This window comes from Protopterus annectens, chromosome 2.part2, assembly GCF_019279795.1.
Source record: "Protopterus annectens isolate FY-2018-M chromosome 2.part2, PAN1.0, whole genome shotgun sequence".
Classification (NCBI taxonomy): domain Eukaryota; kingdom Metazoa; phylum Chordata; order Ceratodontiformes; family Protopteridae; genus Protopterus; species Protopterus annectens.
In genome coordinates, this window is record NC_056730.1 from 273,722,410 (window position 1) to 273,749,852 (window position 27,443).

Here is a 27,443-nt window from a genome sequence, read left to right on the forward strand (position 1 = left end):
TAGGGAACAAACTTCCCACAAAACTGACATCTCTCTCATCATTACCTCTCTTTAAAAATCAACTAAAAAGTCATTTAAAAGCACAATGTCTTTGTCCTTGCACAAACCCCGACTAACCCCCCTTACCACCATAACCTTTTCTATACATCTCCTCCTCAACCACCTTTAATCTATGTAAACATATGTTATCTCATATATAAAGTATGACAAAAAAAAAAAAACTCTATTATTCCTTGTTTGAAAAGACATTTTATCTTTTCTCTCTGTTTCAGTCTTATTCATATTTGTGTATTACATGTATTAACTTACTCTGTTTTATAAATGTTATCTTATTATGCCTATTTCTGTGCAAACTTGTAAAAACCACTGGAGCTTTTCTCCCCGGGCCTCCACTGAAAATGGACATAAATCCAGCTGGACTAGCCCGGTCAACAAATGTAAAATAAAATAAAATAAATAAATAAATAAAATAGATATAGGCAAATAAAAACATAATCTAGAAGGTCACAAAATATGTATTGACTGAAACAGAGCAACCAGCACCAGTCTCTAGCCACACTGATTCTACCCGTAGTATGAGAGATTCCCCCTGCACAACTGTGAGTCAGGAAGCAGACTACCCTACAATCATCATCTCAGGTTTTTATGAAACTTCCCCTCCCCATTTGACAGGAGAAAGGGAGGGAACCACAGAGGTCAAGAAGCAGAGGGAGAATGAACAGGAAAGAACATTTCTCAATGGAGGACTATCCTACAAACAAGAAAATGTGACATAAGAAGGATCCTTGATGTGGAATATTTCCAAAAGGACACTTACCCATGCAGAAGAGATGGTTATCAACAAATGGATGTCATTCATTCCAGCTCAGAGATCTGATTTATCAGATACTCTGACTGACATGAAATTATTTGTTAGGAATGTAATGATTAAAATGTTTGCTAGTGAGAATCAAGGAAAGGAAAATGCTATCGCTGGCCAACAATTTAAGAAGTATAATAGCTATATACCTATCAATTATCCAATATTGGAAGCATTTAGTAAAATCTGTGAAGATGAGATACATGACATTTATGATAGTGAACGATGAGGGGAAGAGTTTAATAATATGACAGGTGAAGAACGTAAAGCTCTAAAAACACTACAAGCAGATTATAGTATTGTCATGCACCCAGCAGACAAGGGAGGCATGACAGTTATAATGGATAGGGAGTTTTATTTTAATGCTATGTGGAATATGCTAGCAGACACTAACACATATAGTTAGCTCAACAGTATACAAGTAGATAGTATGATAAGAGAAATACGAATTAAGTTGAATAATTGTTTAGTAACATTCAACATTACATTAGAACTTAAGAACTATCTGGATGTCACCAATCAATTTATTCCCTTATTTCAAGGTATGCCTAAAATACAGGAGGACTCATTTAACCCACCCTTTGGGCCCATCGTTTCAGGGAGAGGATGGGTCGTGGAACCCTATTCTCTGTTCATAGAAAAACATTTGAGACCTATTTTAGATCAGATAAGAACAGTGTTGAAGGATACCAAACATCTATTACAAGATTTATATGTATTTTCTCAAAATGGAAGTGATTCGATCAACTACTCATTTGTTACACTAGACACTGTATCTTTGTTCACCATTATACCCAATACTCAAGGCTTGGAATATTTACGCAAATTCTTAGTCAAGTATAGTAAATATGAGAACAGGCTCATAGATTTAATATGCCACTCTATGAGCATTGAATTGGGAAACAATGTGTTTGTGTTTGGAGAAACCAACTACCTTCAATGTGATGGCATGGCTATGGGCACTAGTTGTGCCAATAGCTACACGAATGCTGTTTTGGTAGCATAGGAGATGGAATGTGTGTTTGATAGCTACCTGTTTAAACAGAATGTCCTATTATATCGACACTTTCTAGATGATGTACTCATTATTGGGCAGGTGATTATGCGACACTAGGACAGTTCGTAGAACAGTTACAAACCAGCACTAGTTTTTTGAAATTCACATTTAAACAGTCTTATGACCAGATTGAATATCTGGATGTCATAATTGGGAAGTCTATTAATGGAATGATGAAGATGAGTGTATATAGGTAAGAATGTCACAGAAACACACTACTACATAGAACCAGCATGCATCCTAAGCATATATTTAACAACTTAGTTAACGGTCAGGGCATGCGTATCTCCAGGCTGAATAACACAGAGAGAGAGTTTGAATAAGAACTTGAGATGCTGGGTCAGAACCTAGTACAACAGGGTTACAAAAGAGAGGATGTCATGCTGACCTTTAGAGATGTATAGGAATTAAGGAGTGAGAGAGCACGTCCATACTTTTCATCTAGAGATAATATTAGTATGAATCCGAGAACTGCACCATCTGATAGGGAAACAGTGAATATCTCAATAGCATATACGAGTGATATCGGGAGAGTGAGAGATGTGTTTAATAAGCGCTGGTCACTTCTGATGACTGATGATGGAATCAATAATTTTTTGGTGAGCACCCTGGATTTTGTTACAAGAATAGAAAAACATTGAAAAGGATGCTGTGTTACCCTAAAGGCAATGTTGCATTAGAGGAAGAGAAGATAGGCACACAACCCTGTGGCCAGTGCAGTCAATGTAATGGTATTAAAACAGATAACATCTATCTTCACCCGGATACAGGCAAACAATATAAATTATGAGTGAGGGCTGATTGTAATAGTAGAAACATCATCTACTTAGCTCAGTGCAGTCACTGCTTACATTTTTATGTAGGGATGACAACTCGTACCCTCCGAGAGAGGACTAGAGAGCACATGAATAGCATTATTCTGCAAGACAACATGAGAGCATTGTCCAGATATAGTAATTGAACCAATAGTGTGCATCATTTCCTATTTCTTATTCTAGAACAGGTGGAAATTGGAATTAGGATGGGTGATTTAAAAAACAGGACAGAGACAAGTGAACTAAGATAGATACAGAAATTTAGAGCAGATAGAGGTTCTGGTCTAAATGGAAGAGTGTTCATAAAACTGGTTTTGGATGCAAGGGGGATACCTAGATGAAAAAAACCCTACCCATGGCATTAGTTATGAATAGCAAACTAATATAGCTGTGTAGAAAAGTTCAGTCTTGTAAGTATTTTTATATGTCAAGCTATAAGGTGACCTTAGATTGTGTGTCTCCTTGTGAGTTTTTGTTAGCATATTTAGCTCATGCAGAATATATATATTACTGCATAATTGGTTGTGAGAATCCGTGGTCTATTGCAGACCTCTCTATGCATTTTTATGGAATTTCTATGATAATATTTATAAGCAAATGTACTATTATGCAATATGAACACTGTTTTTTCTGATCTAATATAGTTAGAATTAATAAATTCTTAGTATAATTGCTTTTACCATAAGCAAGTGTATGTCATCTGTTTTTATACATATATTAGTATAGGTTGAAATATGTATAAAAACCCTTCATATACATATGCATTTTTTATGTACAACAGAAGGAAGAAACTGTTGCAAAAGAGAGTAAAATCCCATGAGTGGAGGAGCTCCCTGGTCAGCCTCAGTAAGAAGCTGCGATCCCTGATAAAAACCTCCAAAGCTAGTTACGAAAACAAAATCGCCACTGATTCTAAAGACAACCACAAAGCATTCTATAGCTATGTCAAGAATGTCAATGGCAACACTCAGATCTGCTCTGAGTTACAGCACAATGGCACTAAATATACAGACCCAACTGATATTGCCAACATCCTAGCAGATAGGTTCAGTGCTAACTTTACCCCCCTCTCACCCCCTAAAGAGCCCATCTCTATACCGGAAGAATGCAGAGTTCCTGTAATCACGGCTGCACAGGTAAAAACCACACTCTCCAAAGCCAAGAACACAGCATCCATGGGACCAGACAACATCCCAGTTTGCATTCTACATGGACTACAGAATGAACTGGCATTCCACCTACATACCATGTTCAGTCATAGCCTCACCTCAGGCTTTGTGCCTGCTGAATGGTGAACAGCAACAGTTATCCCACTCCACAAAAGGGGAGCCACCATGGACCCCGGGAACTACCACCCCATTATCCTGATGAACCTGGTCTGCATGGCCATGGAACGTATCATCATGGAACTTATAAACAAAGACATTGGTAATCTCCAAACTCTGGACCCCACCCTTTTCGGGTTTGGAAAAGGCAGATAATGTCTCCTAAACCTGATAGACTTCTTTGAAGAAGTCACCAAAGCCATAGACAAGGCTAAGGTGATTCACATAGCCTATCTAGATCTTGCCAAGGCTTTCGACACCATCCCCCACTCTGTAATTATAGATAAACGCACTAAACTAGGTATAAATCCCTTTGTCACAAGATGGGTTGCCAATTGGCTCACTGACAGAACCCACACTGTGAAAGTAGGAGACTCCAAATCCGACTTCAGACCAATGACAAGTGGAGTACCACAGGTTTCAGTCCTGGGTCCTCTCCTGTTTGGCATCTACTTCTCTGATGTACAGGCTAACACAGAAGGTCTTTGGCTAATGACGTTTGCAGATGACTGCAAACTAGGAGCCATAATCGAAACTCCTAACAATGTGGACATCCTACAAAAGGTCCTCACTGAGACAGATGCCTGGTGTCAAAGCCATGGCTTCAAGCTCAGTGCCAAAAAGAGCATTGTCATCCCCTTTGGTAAAAACTCTGTACCCATGAACTACAACATAGTCGGTAGTATACTTAACATCGAAAGTGTGATAAGAGACCTTGGGACACAGGTGGACAGTAGTCTCTCCTTTGATAATCACATCACCACAGTAGTCAGGAAATCTTTCTATGTGTCACACCTCATCACAAAAGGTTTCTAATCCAGAAAAAAAAGAGGTCATTGTTCCCCTCTACTCATCACTCATTAGACCCATTATAGAGTACAACGCCCCTTTTGGTATGTACCTCACAAGACATCTACAAAAACTGGAAAGGCCACAGAAATACCTCACAAAGAGGATTACCGGCCTCAAACAGATGCTCTACGCAGACCATCTCAAAAAACTCCAGCTTTACTCCATCGCATATCGCCTACTCAGAGGTGATCTCTGCCTAACATACAAAGCTATGTCAAACCCAGAGCTGTTGGACATGCTCCACTTAAAGAAATCCCAATCCCTCCGAGCTACATGCTCTAGGGACCTAAACCTTGTCACCACAATAAACAGTAAAATGCCGGAGGGATAGATTCCTGTCCCAGAGACTTCCCTTACTCTAGAATAAACTATGTATCTATATCAAACAAAGCTCCTCATTAGCACTCTTCAAGAAAAATCTCGATGTTTGGATGGGAAATAGGAAATTCACCCCGGGGATCAGCTCTGTGGCTCTGCTTGACAGTAGCACAAGAAAATAATTTTCTTGGGTGGGAAAAACCAGGGTACCTTTTTGGCTGGGCTTGTATAGGCCCCAGGGCCGATAGCCTAGTACCTACCTATGAACCTATGAACCTATGTACATTACATTTATTAAATAGATATTTGTATAGACACTATATACATATATATTTTGTGACCTGCTAGATTATGTTTTTATTTACCTATATCTAAATCAGGACAGGTTGTGTTATGCATACATATGTTTTTATTATATAGATATGTATATGGATAGTTTATATTTTGATTTCATAAAATACTTTTTTATTACATACATTTTTGTATATGGTATATCCTCTCTTTAGCAGATAGTATCACATGGTTATGTTAGTGTATTTCTATATATATATTGATTAGATATACATTTATTTTGTTTTTGTTAGGCAATGTGGTATTTTTACTATATATATATAATGTGCTGTTTTTGCTTCACAGGATGTCAGCATAACACATAGTAGAGGCATGAGATGTACAGGCATATATAGATGAAAGGTGCATTTTTATGTGTTTAGTCGTACATTAGAATGTATACATATAGACTGGCTGATATTCCTTTAATAGGCTCACAGTCCTCTATGCTACCTCGCATTATATGGATGATGACACTTTGGGGTTTTTGTAGAGGTAACACACTAAATACTCTAAATACCTAAGCATTTTAATAAAGTTGGGAATAGATTTTTAACTTTTTGAATTATGAAGCTTTTACGCTTTTACAGCTCGGGATATATATATATATATATATATATATATATATATATATATATATATATATATATATATACATATATATATATATGGAATCACTACTTAAGAAACTACACAATCCCGAAGCCCACAATACCAAGACCATAATCCCTAAACCCCACATTACCGACATGTTAAAAGCGCGAAATTCAAAATCGCGAAAGTACTACATACATACTGCACACACACAAACATATACACAGCCTCCCCCCATAACCAAACAAACCACCCTACACTAAAGTTAAGCAAGGGGGGCTTCGCCCCCCTGCACCCCCCATGTGGGGGGCTGTGCTTCCCACACCCCCCGACTTTAATATTCCAACTCCGAGATCGCACAGACATACACACAAGGCAAACTCACACCCACACATTATAGCCCCTCTCTCACACACACACACACACACACACACACACACACACACACACACACACACACACACACACACACACACATTCACACACTTAAGCCCCTCACAAACACACTTACACACACATACTTACCTGAACCGCAACACCAGAAGCGCTAACTCAAAATCCCTTACCATCGGGATTTTGAATTTCGCACTTCTGGTCTTTTGGTAATGTGCGGTTTTGGCTACATGGTCTCGAGCTTTTGAAATTCGAGATTTCAAAAGTTCGAGATTTAGTAGTGTTCCTATATATATATATATATATATATATATATATATATATATATATATATATATATTTGCTTTTAAATAGTGTTCATTGTGACAGTTTAACTTGAACCTTAGAAGAGAAGTTTTGGGAAATATTTCAATGTACTTGAATGTTTAAGCAACACGTTAAATGCAATAGATTGGATAGGATAATTATGCTGATTGGAAGCAACTGTGGAACGTTTTGAAAATGTAAGTACATAAAGTGTTTGATTCTGCTGTTATTATTTGTATGGTCTGATAAAGCCACTTGCACGGTGGTGAAAGCGCTAACCAAAATTAAAGAATATCGTTTTTTTACCGAATGGTCTGATTTATAGTCTGTGAGAAAGGGAGCCGTGATTCATCTCACTGTAGTCATATTTTTGTTTCTACCTGGCTTATGTTACCAACATTTAACCAGAACCTGCGTCTTTGTTTAGCTTTAGCAATAGTAATTTTATGAGGTAGTATATAACCTTGTGTAAGTGCTTGTTCTTAGTGCAATTCATCTTTGACTTGCTCTATGCTCTTACCTAACTGTGTTAAGCTCTACACTGACACCCAACTGGACTCTCACTAAATTGTATTTTTTTTCTCTCTCCACCCCACATAGCTATCAACCTCCCTCCTTCATTTATGACCATAAACCTACCTGCCTGGTCAAAAGGGACCCCCTACTATTAAACCCAGCTGTCTGAACTGCTCTCTGGGGATAATCATGTCTAACTCTCCAAGTCCCTTTTACAAAAGGACTCAAGGAAGTACGTGAATTCACAATCCTCAGTGTAATTAACTGCTTTATCACCTGTTCTGGTTTGTGCACAAAAGGCCCTCTCCCAAGCTAGGCTTCCAGCAGCCAGGCCCTGCTCTCACCTATAGATAAACCCCTCCACGCCATTGTTACTAACATTACCTTACCCATTTCTTACCTTTGTACCTTCCCTGCCAACTCTAATTTCTTACTGTGTCCACTAGGTGGCGCCCTTTACTCACTGGTCTAATCTTCCCCTCTCTAGCCTCCAACCCCTCACTACTGCTTAATTCTGAAGTCTCTTTTCCTACTCTCCCTGTCCAATTTCTAATTGATCTTGTACCTACCCCTAATCACCCCATCTCCCTTTCCCCTCACCTCTTTTTCCCTGTAAACAGATTCTTGAAGAATAACTACCCTTTCACCTGCAACCGTCCAAGAGCTCCTCTAAACTCTGAAGCTTACTGATTGTCTCTTGATTCTCATCCTTTACCTGCTCTAACCAACTCCATTTGCCCTGTGGGCTCACTCCGCTCTCCTCCCTACCCCCAATTCCCACCCACCCACCCCCAGGGGTCCTACCCTTATACTTCTCTAGCCACTCCCCCTTCTTACCTCACCTATCACACCGTACCTCACCTGCCTACCCATCCATAACCTATCCTAGTCTACTAAAACACATACTCTCTTTCTCTTTTCTTCATCACTCCCTCTCTTCCTTCCCACAATTTTCTTTTCTATCTTTTTACTACCTTCATTCACATCCCTAACACCATGCCTTCACTACTAAGCCCTAATAATGTAAACCATATACTCCTTTCCTCACTTCTTCCATTCCTTATACTATCTTACCTTCTAACATCATATGAACAACTTTGCCTAAAAGACACACACTCTGTCACCCAATACACTAGACAACCTTACCAAATCACATTCTAGCCATTCTCAAACTACATCTCTTCTCCTAGCTACCTTCTACCAAGATTTCATAGAAAATTCCATATTACCTACAATAACCACCCAGATACAAAAGCATCTTACTTCTACTCCAAACCCTCTGACACCAAAATTAGACTACTTCTCTCTCTCATAGCAGGTGACATTCATCGCAACCCCTACTCTCTCCACCCTCCTTCTCTACCTTTCCATCCAAACCCCCAAACTCTCTCTCTATAGCTCACCTAAACATCTGCAGTATTAATAATAAAATTGCCCAGCTCCATGCTCTGCTTGATATCCACTCATTTGACATACTTTGCGTAACTGAAACTTGGCTAAAACCAACAAACCAAGACAGTGAAATTACTCCCCCGGGGTACAGCATTTTAAGACTAGACCGTAAATCCAAAAGAGGTGGTGGTACAGCAATTCTGTATAAAATGGGCATGCAAATTACTGTTATCCATGAAAAACCTCCCTCTGTTAGCATCGCTGAAATTCTTATCACTAAACTACACCTTAATACCCACAAATCCATTAATATTATTTGCACCTACCTTCCCCCTGGAAATAATATTAACACACTAGAAGAAATTCTTAACTGGCTATCTATTACATACTCACAAGAAACCATACTACTTGGTGATGTCAATATAGACTGGAAAACCTGCTCCTCAGGAGTCTCACCCTCCCTCCTAAATCTCAATGGCTTTCACAAACCATTAACACCCCAACCCGAACAAACAAATCTAACAGTAAAGAAAGCATATTGGATTGGATTCTGATTAACAGTCAAGACCAAAATTGCATAGTAGGAACTCTACCTGACGACATAAGTGACCATGCCCTCACCTATTTAATAAGACGTAAAAGCCCTACTCCTCACCTTACTAAATATAAACAAATCAGAACAAATAGAAACTTCAACCCTGAATCTTTCCTTGCTGAATTACAAACTACAAATTGGTCTCCTCTTAAACTCCTGCCACTAGATGATGCTGTTGCATACTTCAACTCAAAATTCCTATCTATACTAGACTCTCATGCCCCTCTAAGATCTGTCAGAATTCACTTAAAACAAGACCCTTGGCTCTCAAAAGACAAACGGCATAAAATAATTATGAAAAATAAACTTTGGACCAAATACCATAGCACCAAAGATCCCAGCAACCATCTTAAATTTAGACAAATAAGAAACATTACAAAAAAAGCCATACTTCTAGACAAAAGAAATTACTACTGCCACCTACAACAAACTAACCAGCTAAACCCACAAAAGGTTTGGGCAGGGATTAATAGACTCCTAAAACCTGGCCACTTCGACACCCCACACCCCTTAAACTCTTCCCGTAACAACCCAAAACAAACAGCTGATGCCTTTAATACATTCTTCACTGAAACTGTCCAGTCACTATCTAAACAACTATCCCCTGATATATCTTATCAGCCCACCTCCCCTCCAACTTCTATTCCCCAACTACAACTTCAACCTGTACCCACATCCCTTATCTGCTCTCTTCTCCGCAAATTTAAACCCTCCTCCCCATCTGCCGACCTTCTACCCCCCCCCCCCCAATGTCTACAAATTGCTGCCAAACCACTGGCCTATCCTATTTCCATTCTAATTAACAGAACCATTACCGAAGGCTACATTCCCTCAATCTGGAAAACCTCACATATCATTCCCCTGCATAAAGGTGGTGACTCAATACAGCTTTCTAACTACCGACCCATAGTCCTTCTCTCCCCCCTTGCTAAAATAATGGAAAATGTATCAAAAAACAGCTTCTTAAACACCTGTTAAATAACAACCTCCTATCCAACTGTCAGCATGGTTTCAGACCCTTCCATAGCACCACTTCTGCCCTCCTTTCCTTCACTGACTGCATCAACAAAAATCGGAACAATAATATCCTCACCTCTGCTCTCTTCATTGACCTTTCCAAAGCCTTCGATATGGTCAATCACCAGATTCTAATAAATTTACTGAAAACATAAGCCTTAGACTCTAGTGCCATAAATTGGTTCCACTCCTACCTTCAAAATAGACAACAGGCAGTACTCTGGCATAATAACTCATCCAACCACCTCCCCATTTCCCTAGGAGTTCCCCAAGGTTCTATTCTTGGCCCCCTTCTGTTTTCTATTTTTATTAATGATCTGCAAACTAGTATTCCCTTAGCTACCTGTATACAATATGCTGACGATTCTGCACTAATCTGTTGTGCCTCATCAGCCTCTGAACTACACTCTATCACCCAGCAGACTTTTCTAACCACATAAACTTGGTTCCTTAAACAATGTCTAATCTTAAACCCTAAAAAAAAAGAAATTGTTACTCTTCTCCCCCACCCGCAAGTCCCCTCCTCTCAACTTCTTAGTCCTCTCTAATAATGGCACCAGTATATCTCCAGACCCCTCAACTAGGCTCCTGGGAGTTGAATAGATAACAACCTATCCTTTGATTCTCACATAAATAACACTATTAAACAAGTCAACAGAAAACTAGGCTCACTTTATAGAATCAAACCATTCCTCACTCCACTGGCCAGAACCTCCATTGCCCACTCCCATCTGGTTTCAACCCTCCTTTATGCCTCACCTATTTATACTAACCACTCCAAATCTAACCTCAAGAAACTGTCTACTGCCTATAATAGTATTGCCAGATTTGCCTCTGGTTCTAGTTACAGAACTCACCATTGCAAAAATTTAAAGGAATTAGGATGGCTAGAATTGCAAAATCAGATCTTGTTCTATCAACTCTCCTTAGCCCAAAAAATTCTGTACAAGCCCACTAATACCCCGATACTCACTTCCCTTATAACTCGATACTGCAACCTCAAAAGCCTACATTCCTCTAACAAACACCTCATAGCAACCTGTAAATCCAACAACTTGGCAGGTAACTCCTTGTTCTCTAACACTATTGGAAAATCCTGGAACTCTCTTCCTGACAATCTCTCTTCCATCTCCTGTCCTCACTGCTTTAAAACCCAGCTCAAAACCTTCTTTAGAACCTGCTGGCTCTGCCCCTGCATAAACCCTGACTAACATTTCCATCTATTTCTACCACTTCCACCTTTTCTGCCTACATTTTTTTTTTTTTAGTCCACAAGCAAATTGAATGTTAGTATGTTAATGTCCTAACATTTGCTCCTGATAGAATTTGACACTTTAATTTCTCTTTAACTAAAATGTTACTCTCTGTAATTCTGTTTATAAATGAAAGTATTTTTGGAGCTTTTCTCCCCGGGCCTCCACTGAAAATGGATTCAATATCCAGTTGGACCAGCTCGGTTAACAAATGTAAAATAAAATAAAAAATAAAATAAATATTTTCCACTTGGATTATTTCATTTGCTTTATACAGTGATTCATTGACTCATTGGGCGTTCTGCTTGTTTTGTACTAGAAGATGTAGTTTTCTTCCAGAGTTATGGTGCTCTCAGCAGTATCGGAGTAGAAGATGTAGTTTTATTGCAGAGTTAAGGTGGTCGCAGTTAGCGGTATCATAGTAGAAGATGTAGTTTTATTTCAGAGTTAAGGTGCTGTCAGTTAGTGGTATAGGAGTAGAAGATGTAGTTTTATTTCAGAGGTAAGGTGCTCTCAGTTAGTGGTATCAGAGTAAAAGATGTAGTTTTATTTCAGTGTTAAGGTGCTCTCAGTTAGTGGTATCGGAGTAGAAGATGTAGTTTTATTTCAGAGTTAAGGAGCTCTCATTTAGCGGTATCGGAGTAAAAGATGTAGTTTTATTTCAGAGTTAAGGTGCTCTCAGTTAGTGGTATCGGAGTAGAAGATGTAGTTTTATTTCAGAGTTAAGGAGCTCTCATTTAGTGGTATCGGAGTAGAAGATGTAGTTTTATTTCAGAGTTAAGGTGCTCTCAGTTAGTGGTATCAGAGTAAAAGATGTAGTTTTATTTCAGAGTTAAGGAGCTCTCAATTAGCGGTATCAGATTAGAAGATGTAGTTTTATGGCTGAGTTAATGTGCTCTCAGTTAGTGCTATAGAGGTAGAAGATGTAGTTTTATGGCTGAGTTAAGGTGCTCTCAGTTAGTGGTATAGGAGGAGAAGATGTAGTTTTATGGCTGAGTTAAGGTGCTGTCAGTGGTATGAAAGTAGAAGATGTAATTTTATGTCTGAGTTAAGGTCCTGTCAGTTAGTGTAGAATATGCAGTTTTATGGCTGAGTTAAGGTAAATCGGAGTAGAAGATGTAGTTTTATTTCAGAGTTAAGGTTCTCTCAGTTAGCGGTATCGGAGTAGAAGATGTAGTTTTATGGTTGAGTTAAGGGTCTGTCAGTTACTGGTATGGGAATAGATGATGTAGCTTTATTTCAGAGTTAAGGTGCTGCCATTTAGTGGTATAGTAGTAAAAGATTTAGTTTTATTTCAGAGTTAAAGTGCTCTCAGTTAGCGGTATCAGAGTAGAAGATGTAGTTTTATTTCAGAGTTAAGGTGCTCTCAGTTTAGGTATCAGAGTAGAAGATGTAGTTTTATGGTTGAGTTAAGATGCTCTCAGTTAGTGCTATAGGGGTTAAAGATGTAGTTTTATGGCTGAGTTACGGTGCTCTAAGTTAGTCGTATATGAATAGAAGATGTAGTTTTATGGTTGAGTTAAGGTGCTCTCAGTTAGTGGTACAGGAGTTGAAGATGTAGTTTATTTCAGAGTTAAGGTGCTGTCAGTTAGTGGTATAAGAGCAGAAGTTGTAGTTTATTTCAGAGAAAAGGTGCTCTCAGTTACTGGTATCAGAGTTGAAGATGTAGATTTCTGGCTGAGTTAAGGTGCTCTCAGTTAGCGGTATAGGAGTAGAAGATGTAGTTTATTTCAGAGTTAACTTTGCTCTCAGTTAGCTGTATCGGGTTAGAAGATGGAGTTTCATTTCAGAGTTAAGGGGCTGTCAGCACTATAGGGGTAGAAGATGTAGTTTTATGGCTGAGTTAAGGTCCTCTCAGTAGTGGTATAGGGGCAGAAGATGTAGTTTTATGGCTGAGTTAAGGTGCTGTCAGCGGTATAGGATAGAAGATGTAGTTTTATGGCTGAGTTAAGATGCTGTCAGTTAGCGGTATAGGAGTAGAAGATGCAGTTTTATGGCTTGGTTAAGGTGCTGTCAGATAGCGGTATAGGAGTAGAAGATGTAGTTTTATTTCAGAGTTAAGTTGCTCTCAGTTAGCGGTTTCGGAGCAGGAGATATAGTTTTCTGGTTGAGTGAAGGTGCTATAAATTAGTGGTATAGGGGTAGAATGTGTAGTTTTATGTCTAAGTTAAGGTGCTCTAAGTTAGTCATGTAGGAGTGGAAGATGTAGTTTTATGGTTGATTAAGTTGCTCTTAGTTTGTGGTATAGGGGTAGAAGATGTAGTTTTATGGCTGAGATAAGATGCTCTCAGTTAGTGGTACAGGGGTAGAAGAGGTAGCTTTATGGCTGAGTTAAGGTCCTGTCAGTTAGTGGTATAGGAGTAGAAGATGTAGTTTTATGAGTGAGATAAGGTGCTCCAATTTAGTCATATAGCAGTAGAAGATGTAGTTTTATGGTTGAGTTAACGTGCTCTCAGTTAGTGGTATGGGGTAGAAGATGTAGTTGTATGGCTGAGTTAAGGTGCTGTCAGTTAGCGGTATAGGAGTACTAGATGTAGTTTTATGGCTGAGTTAAGGTGCTGTCAGTTAATGGTATAGGAGTAGAAGATGTAGTTTTATGGCTGAGTTAAGATGCTGTCAGTTAGCTGTATAGTAGTAGAAGATGTAATTTTATTTCAGAGTTAAGGTGCTCTCACTTCGTCGTATCGGAGTAGAAGATGTAGTTTGATTTCAGAGTTAAGGTTCTCTCAATTAGCAGTATCAGAGTAGAAGATGTAGTTTTATATCAAAGTTAAGGTGCTGTCAGTTAGTGTTGTCGAAGTAGAAGATGTTTATTTCAGAGTAAAGGTGCTCTCCGTTAGTGGTATAGGAGTAGAAGATGTAGTTTTATTTCTGAGTTTACTCTTCCCCTTGACAATGCTGTAGAACATTTTAACTCTTATCTTCCTAAATACTCTTAACTCCCAAGCCCCCCCAAGAAACAAAAGAGTCAAAGCTAATTCTGCTCCTTGGCTGTCCAAAGAAACAAAACAAATCATGCATCGCAGGGACAAATCCTGGAAGCTTTACCAGAAAAATAAAATTTCTTCTATCTTGCTCCAATACACCCAACTCCGCAACCAAGTAGAAAAACTAATCACCTTGGACAAAAAAAAACTACTACAATAAACTTCAGTCAAATAATAACAAGAACCCAAAACAATTCTGGAAATCAGTTAATTCCCTACTCCATCCAGGGTCCATGAATAATCCCTGCCCTGACCCTAGTATAACTGACACAGAAATGAGCTCTCACTTCAACACATTCTTTACAGAATCCATAGCTAAGCTAACCAAATCTTTCCCAAACAATAATGCATCCAACTCTCTTTCCTCAACACCCAACAACCCTAATAACTGTCCTCTTAATTTCCAACTCAAACCTGTTTCAACCACTTTTATAAAAAGGCTCTTATCCAAGCTAAAGCCATGCTCTAATGCCCCTGACAACTTACCCTCCTCCTTCCTGAAATGTGCTACTGAAGGCATTGCTCTCCCAATCAGCATACTAATTAACAGATCCTTAAAAGAGTTGTATGTACCCAAACTTTGGCGTTCAGCCTACATTCTACCTCTTCACAAAGGAGGCAAAAACACCAATAATTCCAATTTCCGCCCCATTGCCCTACTCTTGCCAATATCAAGAATTCTAGAAAAATGTGTCCACCACCAAACTTTTGCCTTTCTTAACTCAGAACCACCTCCTAACACCCACCCAACACGGCTTCCGCCCTGGCCACAGCACCATTACTGCCTTACTATCCTTCTTAGAAACAGTCAATCGAGCCTGAGATTCTGGACTACTAGTATCCACAGCACTGCTAGATCTTTCTAAAGCTTTTGACACCATCTCCCACCTTCTCTTTCATCTCACCAACCTTTATCTCTCCCCTAATACTATATCCAGGTTCTCCAGCTACCTATCAGACAGATCTCAAAGTATCAGATGGAAGAACTCTACCTCCTCCTTCTTGCCAACACCCACTGGCATTCCCCAGGGGTCCATCCTCGGACCCATGCTTTTTATTCCCCAGGGGTCCATCCTCGGACCCATGCTTTTTAACATCTTCATAAATAACCTTCACACTGTCATCCCTGACACAACAGTTATCCAATACACTGATGCCGCCTCTAACCTTCCTGAACTACTGACTAAAACCCAAATAGCTTTTTCCACTACTGAGAATTGGATGCACCAAAACCATCTCTCTCTCAACTCTAATAAATCTAAAATACTTCTTTTCCCTCCCTCCAGGGCTTTCTCTTTTGACAAAAATGCTTTCAAAGTCCTAAGCCAAACCTACACTGCATTAGAAGTGGTCCCTTCTGCAAAACCCCTTGGCACTACCATAGACGAACACCTTAAATTTGATATCCACATACAACAAAACATAAAGAAAACCCACCAAAAGCTAGGTATGCTCTATAGGAATAACCGCTTTCTCTCTAACTCCTCTAGGCATACCTTAGCAACTACCTACCTCCTACCTTCTTTACTATATGGAGCCCCTCTTCTAACTAACCTGTCTTCATCCAACACCTCTAAACTCGAAATTTGCTATAATAAGATCTCTAAATTTGCAACTAAATCCAAAACCTCTACTCACCACTGCCTTACCCTGCAATCTCTGAACTAGCTAGAACTCTCTAACCACCTAGACTATCTCCAACTAACCACCGCTCACAAATTAATATTCTACCCAGATAAATGCTCAGCCTTAACAAACATCCTTCCCGCATACATTCGAAATAGATCTCTGAGATCTGAACACCAAAATTTAATCTCTATCCACAAACCCAAACGTCCTACAGGCCAGCTCCTTCTCTCTTTCTCTCTAGGCAAGAAATGGAACTCTCTCCCTCCTTCACTTAGGACTATACCAAACTCAGAATCCTTCAAGACCCAACTTTTCTCATACTTGTCTTCTAAACGGAAATGTTCCTGCTTTCACCCTATGTAAATTCAAGGGAATTTCCCCATTGAGCTCTCTATTCTCCTTGCTTCACGCTACCCTCAAACTATTAGTTTCTATTCTCCTAAAACAAACTTAAGCTAACATTCTTTGATTAAAGAATCTATCTCCCTTGACTCCAAGTATGTAAATATTGTAAATATCAAGTAACCTCAGATCCTTATATTACAGACAGTTGAAACTTGCTGCTCTGAATGGAAATATGTGTAAACTGTGTTCTCTATTATCTTTAATTGTGTTTATGATGTACATTTTATGCATTTGCATTTCCTGACTGTATGAATTTTATACATGTATTTTACCTTTAACATTATGTAACCTTTATTGTATTGCTTATGGAGCTTTTCTCCCTGGGCCTCCACTGAAAATGGGCACGTTCTGGCCCAGTGGACTTCCCCGGTAATCAAAAAGAAAATAAATAAACAAATAAATAAATAAATAAAGGTGCTGTCAGTTAGCAGTATAGGGGTAGAAGATGTAGTTTTATGTCTTGTTTAAGTGCTCTCAGTTAGCTGTATAGGAGCAGATGATGTTTTATTTCAGAGTTAAGGTGCTGTCAGTTAGTGGTATAGGAGTAAAAGATGTACTTTTATTTCGGAGTTAAGATGCTCTCAGTTAGCTGTATAGGAGTAGAAGATGTAGTTTTATTTCAGAGTTAAGGTGCTCTCAGATAGTGGTTTAGGAGTACAAGATGTAGTTTTATTTCAGAGTTAAGGTGCTCTCAGTTAGTGGTATCAGAGTAGAAGATGTAATTTTATTTCAGAGTTAAAGTACTGTCAGTTAGCAGTATAGGGGTAGAAGATGTAGTTTTATGGCTTTGTTAAGGTGCTCTTAGTTAGCGGCATTGGTTCGTAGGTTCATAGGTTCATAGGTTGGTACTAGGCTATCGGCCCAAGGGCCTACTTAAGCCTAGCCAACTAGCCAACAAGGTTCCCTGGCTTATACCACCCAAGAAAGTTATTTTCCTGTGCCACTGTCGAGCAGAGACACATAAGTGATCCCTGGGGTCTATTTCCTATTTCCCATCTACTCATCAAGATTTTTCTTGAAGAGTGCTAATGAAGAACTTTGCTTGACATAGATGGGTAGCCTGTTACAGGGTATGGGAAGTCTCTGGGACAGGAATCTATCCCTCCAGCATGTCCTGTTTATTGTGGTGATGAGGTTTAGGTCCCCAGAGCGTGTAGCTCGGTGGGATTGGGATTTCTTTAGGTGTAGCATGTCTAACATCTCTGCATTTGACATAGCTTTATATGTTAGGCAGAGATCACCTCAGAGTAGGCAATATGCTATGGAATAAAGCTGGAGTTTTTTGAGACGGTCAGTGTAGGACATTGGTTCGAGGTCAGTAATCCTCTTTGTGAGGTACTTCTGTGGCTCTTCCAGCTGCCACAGATGTCTTGTGAGGTACATTCCAAAAGGGGCATTGTACTCTATAATGGGTCTAATGAGTGTCGAATAGAGGGGAACAATGACCTCTTTTTTCATGGATGAGAACCCTTTTATGATGAGGTGTGCCACATAGAAGGACTTCCTGACTACTGTGGCGATGTGACTATCAAAGGAGAGACTACTGTCCACCTGGGTCCCAAGGTCTCTTATCACACATTCGGTGTTAAGTAGATTGCTGTCTATGTGGTAATTCATGGGTAAAGAGTTTTTACCAGAGGGGATGACACTGCACTTTTTGGCATTGAGCTTGAGGCCATGGCTCTGACACCAGGCATCTGTATCAGCAAGGCCCTTCCGTAGGATGTCCACATCATTTGGGGACTTGACTATGGCTCCTAGTTTGCAGTCATCTGCGAACTTCATTAGCCAGAGGCCTTCTGTGTTAGCCTGCCCTTCAGAGAAGTAGATACGTAACAGGAGAGGTCCCAGGACTGAACCCTGTGGTACTCCACTTGTTACTGGTTTAAGGTCAGATTTGGAGTCTGCAACTTTTACAGTGTGGGTTCTCAGTAAGCCAATTGGCAACCCATCTTGTGACATAGGGATTTACACCTAGTTTTGTGAGTTTAGCTATAATTCCAGAGTGGGGGATTGGTGTCGAAAGCCTTGGCAAGGTCAAGATAGGCTGTGTGAGCCACCTTACCCTCATCTACGGCTTTGGTGACTGCCTCAAAGAAGAAGTTCAGGTTCAGGAGGCATGATCTGCCTTTCACAAACCTGAACTGGGTGGGATCCAGAGTTTGGAGGTTACCAATGTCTTTGTTTATGAGCTCCATGATGATATGTTCCATGGCCTTACAGACCAGGCTCATCAGGCTAATAGGTCAGTAGTTCCTGGGGTGAATGGTGACTCCCCCTTTGTGGAGTGGGATAACTGTTGCTGTGCGCCATTCAGTGGGCACAAAGCCTGATGCGAGGCTATTATTGAACATGATGCTTAAGTGGGGAGCCAGTTCATTCTGAAATTCATGTAAAACGCAGCCTGGGATGTTGTCCGGTACCATGGATGCTGTGTTTATGGCTTTAGAGAGTGCAGCTTTTACCTGTATAGTTATGATTACAGGGACTCTGCATTCTTCCTGTATAGATATGGGCCCTTTAGGTGGTGAAAGGGGGGTAAAGTTAGCACTGAACCTATCTGCCATAATATCAGTTGTTTCTGTCTTTTGTGCTGTAACTCAGAGCAGATCTGGATGTTGCCATTGTTATTCTTGACATAGCTATAGAATGCTTTGTGGCTGTCCTTAGAATTAGTGGCGATTTTGTTTTCGTAGCTAGCTTTGGAGGATCTTTTAAGGGATCTCAGCTTCTTACTGAGGCTGACCAGGGAGCTCCTCCACTTATGGGATTTTACTCTCTTTTGCAACAGTTTCTTCCTTCTGTTGTATAGTTTGTTTATGGCAGGGGACCAAAAGATTGGTTTCCTTTTTTTGGAGGATAGCGTCTTGGTTCTGTTTTGGATAGCACGATCCATACATTCAAGTAAGTGCTTATAGAGTACATTTGTGTAGGATTCAACAGTTGTAACTGTATTGTCCATCTGCATGGGTGTCATGAAGTTCACCACTTCTGTCTTAAGATGCATGAAGTTGGCTTTGGAGAAATTTTTTACCATGGTTTCCTTAATGGGGGGGGGGGTGGTGGAGGAAGGATGTGGATATCTAGGGTGATTAGCTTATGGTCAGATTGGACCAACGAGGAGTTGACTTCAGGTGTGGAACACCAGTCACTCATGTTGGTAATGACTAGGTCTAGGATATTGTTGCCCCTGTTGGGGGTGTGGATAAGCTGATCCACGGCATTGGAGTTAATGAATTCCAGAAAGTGTTGAGCTAAGGAGTTGGTACACGAGTAGTTTTCCCAGTTAATGGTGGGGTAGTTGAAGTCACCCATTATTAGGGTGTTTGGTTGAATATTTTCCAGTACATCAAGAAAAGAGGAGTGTGAATCCTGGGGCATGGTGGGGGATCTGTAGCAAGCTACAATTTGTATTGCAGTTTCGCCCAGAGCTAGTTGCACTTGGATAACCTCGGATGCATTATGCTGGGCAACTAGCCTGGAGGTGTGGATATCCTTAATGAATATGGACACACCTCCACCTTTGGTGTTTCGGTCCAGGTTACATGGCCGAAAAGTGTGGTATGAATTGTGGTATAGGGGTAGAAGATGTAGCTTTATGGCTTGGTTAAGGTGCTCTCAGTTAGCTGTATAAGAGTAGAAGATTTTGTTTTGTTTCTTAGTTAAGGTGCTGTCAGTTAGCGGTATAGGAGTAAAAGATGTAGTTTTATTTCAGAGTTAAGGTGCTCTCAGTTAGCTGTATAGGACTTGAAGATATAGTTTTATTTCAGAGTTAAGGTGCTCTCAGTTAGTGGTACAGGAGTAAAAGATGTAGTTTTATTTCAGAGGTAAGGTGCTTGCAGTTAGCTGTATTGGACTTGAAGATGTAGTTTTATTTCAGAGTTAAGGTACTGTCAGTTAAAGGTATAGGGCTAGAAGATGTAGTTTTATGGCTTGGTTAAGATGCTTTCAATTAGTGGTATATGAGTAAAAGATGTAGTTTTACTTCAGAGTTAAGGTGCTGTCAGTTTGCGGTATAGGAGTAGAAGACGTAGTTTTATGGCTGGGTTAAGGTGCTGTCAGTTAGCGGTATCGAAGTAGAAGATGTAGTTTTATGGCTGAGTTAAGGTGCTGTCAGTTAGTGGTATAGGAGTTTAAGATGTAGTTTTATTTCAAAGTTAAGGTCCTGCCAGTTTGTAGTATTGATGTCGAAGATGTAGTTTTATGGCTGGATTAAGGTGCTCTCAGTTAGCTGTATAGTGGTAGAAGATGTAGTTTTATCATTGAGTTAAGGTGCTCTCAGTTAGGGGTGTAGGGGTAGAAGATGTAGTTTTATCACTGAGATAAGGTGCTCTCAGTTAGCAGTATAGGGGTAGAAGATGCAGTTTTATTTCAGAGTTAAGGTGCTGTCAGTTTGTTGTTTTGCTGTAGAAGATGTAGTTTTATTTCAGAGTTAAGGTGCTTTCAGTTAGTGGTATAGGGGCAGAAGATGTAGTTTTATGGCCGAGTTAAGGTCCTCTCAGTTAGTGGTGTAGGGGTAGAAGATGTAGTTTTATGGTTGAGTTAAGGTCCTCTCAGTTAGTGGTATAGGCTCAGAAGATGCTGTTTTATGGCCGAGTTAAGGTCCTCACAGTTAGTGGTGTAGGGGTAGGGGTAGAAGATGTAGTTTCATGGCTGGGTTAAGGTGCTCTTAGTTAGCGGTATATGGATAGAAGGTTTAGTTTTATGGCTGAGTTAAGGTGCTTTCAGTTATAGAAGATGTAGTTTTATGGCTGAGTTAAGGTGCTCTCAGTTAGCGGTGTAGGGGTAGAAGATGTAGTTTATTTCAGAGTTAACTTTGCTCTCAGTTAGCTGTATCGTGTTAGAAGATGGAGTTTTATTTCAGAGTTAAGGGGCTGTCAGCACTATAGGGGTAGAAGATGTAGTTTTATGGCTGAGTTAAGGTCCTCTCAATAGTGGTATAGGGGCAGAAGATGTAGTTTTATGGCTGAGTTAAGGTGCTCTCAGTTAGCAGTATAGGGGTAGAAGATGTAGTTTCATGGCTGGGTTAAGGTGCTCTCAGTTAGCGGTATATGGATAGAAGGTTTAGTTTTATGGCTGAGTTAAGGTGCTTTCAGTTATAGAAGATGTAGTTTTATGGCTGAGTTAAGGTGCTCTCAGTTAGCGGTGTAGGGGTAGAAGATGTAGTTTATTTCAGAGTTAACTTTGCTCTCAGTTAGCTGTATCGTGTTAGAAGATGGAGTTTTATTTCAGTGTTAAGGGGCTGTCAGCACTATAGGGGTAGAAGATGTAGTTTTATGGCTGAGTTAAGGTCCTCTCAATAGTGGTATAGGGGCAGAAGATGTAGTTTTATGGCCGAGTTAAGGTGCTCTCAGTTAGCAGTATAGGGGTAGAAGATGTAGTTTCATGGCTGGGTTAAGGTGCTCTTAGTTAGCGGTATATGGATAGAAGGTTTAGTTTTATGGCTGAGTTAAGGTGCTTTCAGTTAGTGGTATAGGGGTAGAAGATGTAGTTTTATGGCTGAGTTAAAGTGCTGTCAGCTAACGGTATAGGGGTAGAAGATGTAGTTTTTCTGTCCGAGCTGAGGTGCTGTCAGTTTGGAGTATTGATGTAGAAGATGTAGTTTTATGGCTGAGTTAAGGTGTTCTCACTTAGCGGTATGTGCTATTCTGTTGAAAGTTAACTTGGCTCATACAGTGAAAGCTTCCAAAGTGTCACAAAGTCTGATCACGTCATAAATGCTGGAAGGCCTGAATGCTTTAGTAATTCGTTTGGGAGAATCACTAAGCTAGAAGAGGGTAGTTAGTACTATTCAAGAGTTAAAGTGATAACTGCATGTGAGGTAAGCAGCAGGAAATAGGAAAGTGACAGTCTTATATTGAAAACATGGATTAATGGTGCAGTTTATGAGGAAATTGAAGGGCAAACCCGTAAATTCTGTTAGGCAGTATTTAGTTTTTCTGTGTCATTCACAGAAGATGAAGCAACTCAATAGGGGCATATTTTTCCTGTTGTTTGTAGTATATCAAGAGGCTTGACTAGTCTGACATTGTCTATTAGGCGGACATATATGCAGACTCCAACCCTTATCTCTAGCACTTTCTTTATATCTAGATAGGTATTTGGATTATATAAATTCAGAGTATAAATCAAAGATAAATGCTCAGCCAAAAAGTGAGATATACATAGTGAAGAACAGACTGATATGTCCAAATGCTGGAGAGGCAATTCAGTGGAAAGGATAAGTACTCATCCACTAAAAATAACTTTAATTTTACATAATTTGATAGTCAGTTGGTTTAGGGGGATTCATTTATAGAAAATAATTTGCCTGAAAAGGAGGCACTTGATAAGTAAGGTCTGTGTATATTGTGGCATAAGTATAGAGAGGTCTTCACTTGTGAGGTATTATCATAGGTTTCACATTTCCAAATGAAAATAAGTTACTCAGTGTGAACAAAATGCATGAGCTTATGTATAATCTGTGGGTTACAGATCCTTATGGGGTGTGTCTTGTCTAAGGCAAGTTGTGAGACAATGAGAAGGTTAAGAGAAGTTTCAGATCTATTGTGTGGTGGTAAACAAAGATGTTGCTATGGATTGGGTGATCAAGTTCACATTAATTCATAAGGCTACAGTACCAAACATGAAAACATCAAGAAATTAAAAGGTCCAAGACTTTCATCTTTACTCTCTGTATCAAAAAGTTTGTAAATATAGATGTCGTGTAACAAACTACTGTTAATTCTTAATCGTGTGTTATGAAACTTGTAACAATTCAAGGTAGGCTACAATCAATACCTGGGTTTCTACTTCCAAGGCAGCAAGACACAGACACACACACACACACAGACACACACACACACACACACACACACACACACACACACACACACACGACATAAACATGTATAAGTTATTCAGATGACTTTATCTAACCAACTTCACCTATGCCTGCAGAATAAGTATGACAATTAAAAGCCATAATCAGGGAATAACAGGTGGTTATACAACTGTGCAGTGAAAGTCAGATGACCTCAACAATTATCAAAGAAGGAAAATCTTCAACTGGCTCCTTTGGCTAATGGTCTGGAGAGACAGACCATGACTATATTTGTAAAGAATCACCTCTGTAAGTACTGGCTACCTTCTGTTCAGACAGTGGTTGTTGAAATGACGCACAAAGTTCTGAAATTCGTGGTAAAGCTTTCATGATATAAACCTAGTCATATTTTAAGTAACCAACATGCAAATAAAGAAAAAGTTTTGCAAATTGCTAGGTAAGGAGATCTTTACGTTTGCTGAGACACGATTGGATTTATCCAGAGCATTTTGTGGGTTGGAGGTTGGCATAATGGTTAAAGTGTTTACCTTACAGACACAAGGTGTAGGGTTCTATTCTCCCATAGGTTAATTAGCTAGGCTTAAAATGGTCCACAAGGGCAGCTAGCCTCATGCTAATCTATCTATGAACCTATATGGTGGTCTGCAGATAAGCTGTTGTTAATATTAGACAATTGTAGGGTAGCACTTTTTTTTCTTATAGCTACGATGATGATTCTGAATAAATATATATATATATATATATTTATATATATATATATATATATATATATGTATATATATATATATATATATATATATATATATATATATATATATATATATATTATATATATATATATAAATGAAAGCTTTGTCAGTAATTCCTTATTGCTGGCTACCATATCAAGGCCTCCAGGTTGAATAGATCTCAGTTGCATCACCTTCACTGATGATAATGCTGTCTGTCAGTCAGTCTGTCTGACTGCAAAATTAATAATGTTCACCTCCAACAATAGTGATGCGAATTACATAATAATGCACAATTGTGGAGTGATTTGTTTTAATTTCTGGCAGATATAGACAATGGAAAGTTATTGTACGATGCTATTAATGGGTCTGTAACTCATCAGCCGATCAGGTCAGCTGAGGTTAGCGGGCAAGCAAGGGACTCAGTGTGAAAAAGTATAAATCAGAATTATTGTGTTTAAGGTGTAGAGTTTTTTGGATTCCTGATATTAAAGTATGGCATATCCTGCTAATATATTTCATTTTGGATAAGGAAGGAAGCAAAAAAGTAAGAGATTCATGCTAGTCAGGTTATTCTGTTGTGTTACAACAATTAAGCTTTAATCTATTACTAGGTATGCGTAATGCTAGATTTATCCAAGGTTGGCAGGTTGGCATAGTTTGATAATGATGGTAAAACTGAAGCGATCAATCAAGGCCAGCCATTGGCAAATCCAATATTCCCCTCACCCATTCATGGATTATTGCTGGTATAATAAGCTATTATTTAAAATAAATCACTTGCATTTTTTTAAATAATGAAATAAGGAAGTCATCGTTCCCCTCTACTCATCACTTATCAAACCCCTCATTGAATACAATGCCCCTTTTGGGATGTACCTCACAAGACACCTACAACAACTTGAGAGGCCCGAAAAGTACCTCACCAAGAGGATTGCTGGCCTCAAACAATTGCCCTATGCTGACCGACTCAAGAAACTCAAACTCTACTCGGTCACATACCGCTTACTCTGAGGAGACCTCTGTCTGACATACAAAGCTATGTCAAACCCGGAATTGTTAGACATGCTCCCCTTGAAGAAGTCCCAATCTCCCAGAGCTACATGCTCTATGGACCTAAACGTCACCACAACAATATATAGGACCTGCTGGAGAGATAGACTGTTGTCCCAGAGACTTCCCATGCTCTGGAACAAAATTCCCATCCACATCAAGCAGAGCTCGTCATTAGCACTCTTCAAGAGAAACCTCGATAAGTGGATGGGTGATAGGAAGTTCACCCCTGGGATTATGTCTGGGGCACTGTTTGATAGAGGGGCAGGAATTTAACAATAGATTCATAAATTCATACTAGGCTAACTGTCCTCGGGGGCCATTTTAAGCCTAGCCAATTACCCCATATGAGAATCAAACCCTGCACCTTGTGTTTCTAAGGTAAGCACTTTAACCATTATGCCAGCCTCCCACATTCATGGGTGGTGAAAGCCAATACACTGTTGGCTAGGCTTGCTTTGGCCCTTGGGCTGATAGCCTAGTACCTACCTATGAACCTATGAACCTATATAGGGAATGTAATGGTCTTCTTATGTCTGACTGACATACTGCACCTGGGTAGAGAATTGACATGCTTATGCTTGCCTAGTGCATTACACTAAAATGAAACTTTCATTTGTGTTGTAATATTTGCTCTTTTTGCTCTCTGTAGATTCAGACTGAGTTTTTGGATCTCCAGAAAGCACAAAACCTAACTTGAAAAATGGCCAGCATTCACATCTAAAACAGTGAATTCTGATGACTAATCTGCTTTCTGAGGCCTCACTGAAACCAGTTTAGATATTAGGACTGGCTGTTTTAGGTGTGTACTGACATTGATAGCAAATGAAACGAAAACTTGTACCTCAAGGAATAAAGAAATAAATGAATACCTATTTGTATGTCTGCTGTTTGTTAAAGTGTACGTTTTTGTTTGATTGTTTTTAAACATTCATCTTTCTTGTGTGTGCGTGTATGCGTTTGTGTGCATGGATGCATATGAGCAACTTCAGTGAAGGTGCCAAATCTCGTCTGTCAAATAACAGTCATCTGAGGTAATTAATGGATGGTTGAAGATTGAAGTTTTCAGTGTTGTTTTTCCAAAGTTTACCTCAGCCAGGATTAGACTCCTCCACAGGAAATCACTGTCTACAAATTTTGCTAGAAGTTTTGCCCTTTTGAGTGGAATTTTCCTCCTTCTTTGAGTTGGTTAGACTGTGCATTTGATGTATGCTCCCCCCTGCAAAAAACTTTTAAAAATATTTTTTTCAGTATTTTTTTTTTTTTTTCAGGGAATGAAGTTCAGGAATTCCAGTCCTTAACAAATTAGAATTCATCCACTCATAATGTTAAGTGTCATTTGAACTTTTTTAATGCTACATTTACAATGGACATAATGATTGCTTTAGGTATACTTTTCCACATGAACACTCACATTCCTTAAGGTTACATTTCTTTGTAGTTTTAATAAAATATTTATAACAGATTCTGTCAATACATTTTCTGCATAAAGAAGGAAAGAACCTGAATTATTGCTTTCAGTGTTAGAAACATGTATACATAATCTGATTTATTAACAGTCACCATAATATATATGAATTTTGAATCTATAATTCCACTATTAGTTAGGAAAGTGCAGGCTTTTGAATTAAGGATTGTTTAATGCCAAGTGTTATTCAAGGTTTAGAGTTTGGCTGTCCTTCATACACACTTGTCCTTGAATGTCAATAGCAATTTAAATGTTCTGCTAAAGCATTTAAGCATTCTTCATATTTTGTGTGGCATTAATCCTTACTGACCGAACTGTTTTCTCATTATAGGTTTAAGTAGCTAAAGTCTGTGCAACTTTTTATCATTATTAAAAATTGTATTTTATGCCCAAACTAAAAACTTGGAACAAATGCTGCAGTTAATGATCAATGTGATCAATAACAGAAAAATCACTTTTAACTATTTCTAGTTTTTAAATATATTTTATTTTTGTATTATGGTAGCATCGTTACCTCACAGTAAGAGGTTCTCCCGTTTGATTCTCAGCTAGTGTGTGGGGAGTGCCTTCTGTGTAGAGTCTGCATGTCCTCCCCGTGGGTCGAATGGCCTCCGAAAGACATGCGTGAATGGGCGTACCTTCGTTTAAGGTTGGGCATCGAGCTGGCAACTCGGCACTGTGAAAATCTACTACCAATCATTAGCAAACAGGAGTTCGGCTGTGGCGAC

At 39.3% G+C, this 27,443-nt stretch overlaps 1 protein-coding gene across 1 annotated transcript in view; it reads left to right on the forward strand.

Moving 5' to 3' along the window:
• ADGRB3 (adhesion G protein-coupled receptor B3) overlaps positions 1–27,443 on the forward strand; it is a 3,555,978-nt gene that overhangs the window by 391,182 nt on the left and 3,137,353 nt on the right. The gene's annotated exons all lie outside the window — the stretch shown is intronic.